Source organism: Arachis ipaensis, chromosome B09, assembly GCF_000816755.2.
Source record: "Arachis ipaensis cultivar K30076 chromosome B09, Araip1.1, whole genome shotgun sequence".
NCBI classification, from domain to species: Eukaryota; Viridiplantae; Streptophyta; class Magnoliopsida; order Fabales; family Fabaceae; genus Arachis; species Arachis ipaensis.
The window spans coordinates 120,877,464-120,884,372 of NC_029793.2; the positions used below are offsets into that span (position 1 = coordinate 120,877,464).

The 6,909-nt window shown below is 29.8% G+C and overlaps 1 long non-coding RNA gene and 1 pseudogene across 1 annotated transcript; both read left to right on the top strand.

Annotated features, from left to right (window-relative positions):
* The window catches only part of LOC107615907, a 27,168-nt pseudogene continuing 20,451 nt past the window's right edge, over positions 193-6,909 (top strand).
* Positions 1,668-3,210, top strand: LOC107618305. The gene is made up of 2 exons (XR_001615187.2): positions 1,668-1,843; positions 2,590-3,210. It is a non-coding gene; the product is annotated as an uncharacterized LOC107618305 (long non-coding RNA).

Here is a 6,909-nt window from a genome sequence, read left to right on the forward strand (position 1 = left end):
TGCCATAAATGCTTGCGCCTCGCGGACAAAGATTTAACTTGCAACCGGTCCGTACTTAGTATAGCAAAGTTCCAATAAAGAGGGGTGGAATACGTGAAAATTTTCCCAAAGGTTATTATATACTAGAGGGTAGTTTTAGCTTTTTATAGGTGGCACTCTTTTAAACCGTGTATTACTCTGCACTCAATAGTAGTAGGGATAATGTGCTTACATATGCAAATTTCTCCACTATATATACAGCGCGTTCATGCAAGTCTTTTCATAAAATAATTTGGTTGTTCTATTATTACATATTAATAGTTGAATAATATATAATTATTAAGGAGAAAGAAAAAGAAGAAGATGAGAGTGGCAGTGGTGGGTGGTGGAATAAGTGGATTGGTTTCAGAGTATGTATTGGCCAAAGAAGGAGTGAATGTGACTCTTTATGAGAAAGAAGATTATTTGGGAGGCCATGCCAAAACTGTGAATGTTGATGGTATTGATTTGGACCTTGGTTTCATGGTTTTCAACCGGGTAAGTACTCTCAATTTTCATTCCCTCTCCCTCCCCCTCTTCAATTCCAACTATTCGCACATTATTCTTACTAGCTATATGGCCGAAACATTTTCATAGGAAATTTGATTGGAGCTCTTAGCTACTACTTTATTGCCATCCCATGAAATTGGAAATGGTAAAGGGAACATTACGATAACACCGAAAAAAAAAAATTGGTATCAAAGTTTGAGTCAAAATCAATGTGCCAACAAAAACTTTGGCTCTCGTTAAGGATGGATTGAAAAGTCTCACGTCGATTGAAAAAAGAAATCGAAATATGTCTTAATGTTAATAGGTTTTTATTATGGAGACCACTTACATAAAGACACAAAAAATGTCTTTATTTAAAGACGTTCATAGGTGTCATAGTATGATTGGACATCTCTATTAAACCGGTTAATAAGCTATTTTTTAATAGTTCAGAATAAAATCGGTTTATTAAAGAAAAATAATAAATCTAATTGTCCGTATTATAATTATTAGATTCGGTTTGTTCCGATCAATTTACACAATATAAACCGAGTTATATTTAAATTTTTTATAAAAAGACAAATATATCCTTAATTTTTAATTTTACAAACATTTAAATTCCTAATAATTTAAAAATACAATTAAACCCCTATAAAAAAATAATTCTAACCCTAATCCATTATCCTGTCCAAGCCCAAATTCAAGTCTATCGGTGAAATGGTGAAATAATTTGCAGCCTTCTGAGATTCCCCCAAACTCACTCGATCATGCTCAAACCTGGAAAGAAGGGATGTTCTCGGTAATACAATTCATCAATTCCCAGATTCAAAGTCGCAATCTTTCGAGAATTTACAGGAACTTACAGCAGGTAAAGTGGCTGCTAATCTTGAAAGCCCCAGGTCTGTGATGACTCACTGCAGTGCTGATAGAGTTATGTTGAGAAGGCATTCCTCAAGCCAAGTTCTTCCTTCTGGAAGTAAGAGACTCTGGTGGAAGATGTTACTCTGGAGCCATAGGAACATACATAGACATATTTCAAGCAAATCAACACAGGTGAATCCTGGTGTGGCTGTAACGCACAATCCATACGGGTACTCTTCCGACACCCTTGAACCGAAGCACAAGCAGTCACCAGGAAATGTGGAATGGTAAGTAGTATTGTATTCCATTCATTACGATTAATCACATGAAACCTTACCAGTTACCGATTATGAACGCGAGTGTGATTCAGAAGAGAGACGAGAGGATGTTTCGGTTGAGTAAGAACAAGGCTTATTCGAAATCTGCAGCTGATACAAGATTTGAGTTCTGATTCTCTCATTTTAAGGCTCTTCAGGTAATTTAATTTAATTTTTATTTTTCCCTTATTCTTCCATTTACGTTGATAAATGCTAATGCAATAGTGTGTGAAGTAGAGTTCTGTTTTTTTTTTCACGTTAGCTTAATACGCTTCGTATGTTCGCAATTGTTGATCCGCGGTGATGAACTGATTATGCGTTTGGTGCGCAATTTGCAATGCAAGCCTCAGAATCTTAGATCCTACTATTGTAATTTAGAAACAGCGAAAACTAGTGCTTTATTTGTTGAATTTTATCAAAGATGATGAAATTTATTATGTGAAGAAGTTTAGTATTTTGGAAATGGATGATAATTAATTAAGGTGAACTAAAGTGAAGTTGTTCTGTTGAGCTATAATATAGAATCCTTGAGACTTGAATGTTTTATCAAATGCAAGTAGCGGATCGGTTTGTTGGTTTGATATGAATAACAAGTGTTCATACATATTTTTGTTCACATTATTAATAAAATAATACTAAGCAGTGGGACAAATCATAATATTGAATGACTACAGTGACATGTTAAAAGTAAGCAAAGATGACTTATCTTTAAGTTCTAAAGTAGTTGTAATCAAGGGGGAAATGTTTAAATCACCAAAATTATACTCTTTATATCCAAATTTTGCTGCTAAAAAAGTTGTATGTTGATTTTAGAATTGTTTTAAATAGTAATTCAGTGTGCGGGGAAATAAAGGAAATATATGGTTCTGTTAATAATAACAAATGCTGATTCTCTTGTTTGTAGGTACCCAAGGGATGGGAAGCTCTTTGTTTCTGTTGTTTCGGTAGAAAGTGGTAAAGCTATTGCAAAGTCAAGCAAGGTGCTGGTGCAATATGGGAGTTGTCAGTGGTCAGATTCTTTTTCAGAATTTGTATTGTTTCCAGGAGATAATTCTTTCAAGGAGATTGATGAATGTCTCCTCAAGCTTATTGTTGCCATGGTGCTGATACTATTGCTGTTTGCTTTTCCTATTGTGTATACTCTACTTTGTAGTTAAGATGTTTCTTTATCAGTTAGAAGTTTGTTTGAATTATGATGTGGCTTAACAGGGACCATCAAGGTCTAGTATCCTTGGAGAGGTCACTGTTAATATGGCAAGTTATGTGAGTTCAAATGCTAAATCTCCACTTTCACTCAAGCTGGGTAAGTGGCAACTATGGGACAGTTTTACATGTCAGATATACAAATAAAGTTGTCTTACTTTTATTGAGTGCAGAAACCTGGATGGTTGTGTTACTGTGGTTGGTTACGCTGGGATTTAATTGTAGTCAACTTTGGGGGAAAAGTAACATTGGAAATCTGGAATATATTGCTGAGTATTGAATGTATCTTATTAATTCCAATTACTCTTGTTAATCGACAACTTGTTTTCTTTGGGTAATCTCTATTCATTCAAGTGGTATTCACTGTAATTTTACTCTCTGATATACAATGTTGCATAGGATCATATGGAATTATATTTCTGCCCAAAGTTTTATAACTTGTATTCAATTGAAGTCTTAGCCACTAGATTCTGTGAGAGAGAAATGATAGTTAATTAGTTAGAGATTTGGTTGGAACGGTATGCATCATTCTCTTGTAAACAAATTTTTCAAGATTACATCATTGAGATTATAAACACATAATAAAGTCATAAAAAAAGTTAATTACAATTAAAGACTTTGTTAAATTATTCATTGAAGCTGTACTCTCTGATTTTTTACAATGAAGCAAAGCTACAGATTTGTACTTGATTGATTCTCCTATACATATCTCTAAATGTATTTACACAGCATGACTCAAAACCACGACGAAACAAAGCCTCCTTCTAAGCAATGGGTTTGTCAAAAAGCTTAACATCCATGTTCACATTCTAATACTTCTTTCCTCCTATTTGCTATCATAAACCAGGTTCATGAGCCCAAAAAGCATCTGAATCCGGACAAAAAGAGAGAAAAATCTTGAATTTCTCTATTTGCTATGTGCCAATTGACAAAGCGAGCTTGTATCGACTTGAACAGAAAAAGGATGACCAATTCAAAAGCCAACAACAGGGCATAAAAGGAAGAGAAGAACCGAAGTGAAGGCAGTGCCGCTAACCTTCGACGACGACATGGACGGCGCCCGGCGAGACGACAGCGAGTGGCAACACAGCGGCGAGCTGCTCCAAGTTCGAGAGAATCCAGTGAGGACGGGGACAGGGGGAAGGAGGACGCCAAACTACGAGAGAGGAAGCAGAGGCGCCGACAACACGGACGGCGGCGGCACCGCGACAGAACAGTTGCAGGGAGAACTTAGGGTTTTGGTAGGGTGAGTTTGGAAGGTGCTATGGGTTCAGACTTCAGGTGATAGTGATATATGATTCACGTATTGGGGAAGGAAATGGGCGGGTGTTACTTGTTAGGGGAAAGGGGTGGGTTTGGAAAGTGGACCAGATTATTTTTCAAATTGGTTTTTTATTGAACCGGTTAGACCGATCGGTCTGACCGAATTTTAGAATATTAAAATTGGTTTTAATTTGGTTAATTAAAAAATTTTAAAAAAATCGGTTCACTAAAAACGTCCAATAATATGATGCCACGTAGGCGTCTTTATAAAAAGTCATTTTCAGTAACTTTATGGGAGCATCCCCTTTTATTATTGCTTGTAGATGTATTTTAAAAAAAGACATTTTTAAAATATTTAAACGTGTACCAATAAGTGTTTGTTTGGATATTATTAAGTTGATAAAATAAGATATTTTTTATTTTTTAGCGTGTTTGGTAAAATTTTAGTAATAAAAATAAAAGTAATAAAAAAATAAAAAATAAAAAGATATTTTTACATGAAATATCTAAACATAAAATTAATTTTATTTTTTAATAATATCTTTTAAAAAAATAACTTAAAAAAATCTTTTATTAAAAATCCAAACAAGTCCTAAACCTTACTAACTTCTTATAAATTTAGTCAAAAGAATATAAATCATGTAAGTAAAATAATTACAAATAAAGCTTTCAAATTTCAAATTTAAAGTTTCAGAAGATATTGTAATTAAGCTTTTGCACGGGATCATATTTGGTAATTGATAAATTTATTATATATTACTAATTTTACAATTAAGATATGTCACATATCACTTTTTTATTGTAATTAAAATTAAATATTTTTTTTAAAATTAAAACCTTCTCTCGTTCTTTCTCTTCCTTTCTCTACTTCTCTCATTAATTTCACTCACTCCATCTTTAATATATCATTATCAATGACTAATTAAAAATTTGACAATCAAAATATATAATATAGCATTTTCTAATTGCATCCAAAGTAAACTAAAATTAAAATTAAAATATTAAAATTGAAATACAACTATATTATATATTATATTTATATATTACTAACTAATTTAATAACTAAAATGTTCTTGATCTTCTTACGATCTTTTTGTAAAAATAATTTAATACTATAAATTTTATGTACCATAATCTATAATATCCAAACTGACGTACATAATTTTAAAAGATTTATGTTTTCATAATAGGGTTAATCATCAAAGAAACCCCCGAATTATTTAAACGCTGACAGAAATGCACCCAAATTTTATTATCGACAAAAATACCTTTAAATAATTTAAAAACATAACAACAATACCCAACAGTAAATATATATTTTCAAAAAATACCTTATAGATTGAATTTTGATGTGATTTTTTACAAAAATAATTAAAAAATGAGATATTATTATTTTTAAAATTTGATAATTTTTTTCTAAGTATATATTTTTTTGTGATTTTTTAAAAGTATTATTAGTTGTTAACAAAAAAATTACAAAAACAATATATACTCAACGAAAAATCACCAAATGTTAAGGATACTAATATCTCATTTTTTTAATCATGCTTACAAAATATTGTATCAAAATTCAATCTCTAATATATTTTTTGAGAAATACATATTTAATGTTAGATAATCTTGCAAAAAAACTAATATTAAATATGTATTTCTCAAAAAATACATTAGAGATTGAATTTTGATTCAATTTTTGCAAGTATAATTAGAAAAATGAGATATTATTATTCTTAAAATTTGGTAATTTTTTGTTAAGTATATATTATTTTGTAATTTTTTAAAAGTATTATTGGTTGTTAACAAAAACAATTATAAAAAAATTATATACTTAACAAAAAATCATCAATTTTTATGTATAATAATATATTATTTTTATAATCATGCTTGTAAAAAATTACATCAAAATTCAATCTCTAAGGTATTTTTTGAAAATATATATTTACTGTTGGGTATTCTTGTTAAATTTTTAAATTATTTAAAGATATTTTTGTCGATAGTAAAATTTGGGTGTATTTTTGTCAGCGTTTGAATAATTCGAAGGTATTTTTGGTAATTAACCCTTCCATAATATTATTACGGGTAAAAGTATTGGTTGGTTTTCAAATCAATGTAATTTAATGTTATATTACATAGTGAGTAAATTATGTGGATTAGCAATCATTTTTATTTTTACAATGGAGGCCCGAAGGCCAAGGAAAAGAAAACTAATAAAATAATAAAATTAATTTAATAAAAATTAATAAATAAAATTTAATTATAATTTAAATATAAATAAAAAATAGTCAAATAATTATAACACAGTTTGTTCACGTTTTTCATTTTAAACTCTCAACGCTAATAGAATTGTCTATCAAAATTATCCGTTTTTAAATTAATGCAAAGAATAAAAAAGATAATAATTTCAACTTAATTTTTCAATAACAAAAATTTTAAAAGAACGTTTATAATACAACACAACACAAATATAAAATCAAAGTTTTGTAACTACCTTTATTTTAAGAAAGAAGTTGAGTCACATATCTTAGACAATATAAATAGGAATGCAAAATTAAATAAAGAGTAACTTATTAAAATGGTAATTAAAATTTTGCATTGCTGACAAAATGAATCTTAAAAGATGTTAATGATAAATAAAATTCTGAAAAAGTTAAAAACTCAACAAAAGAAACTATATATTAAATATATATTCTAAAAAATAATTTTAGAGATTAAATTTTAATGCAATTTTTTGCAAATATCATTAGAAAAAAAAAAAGATATT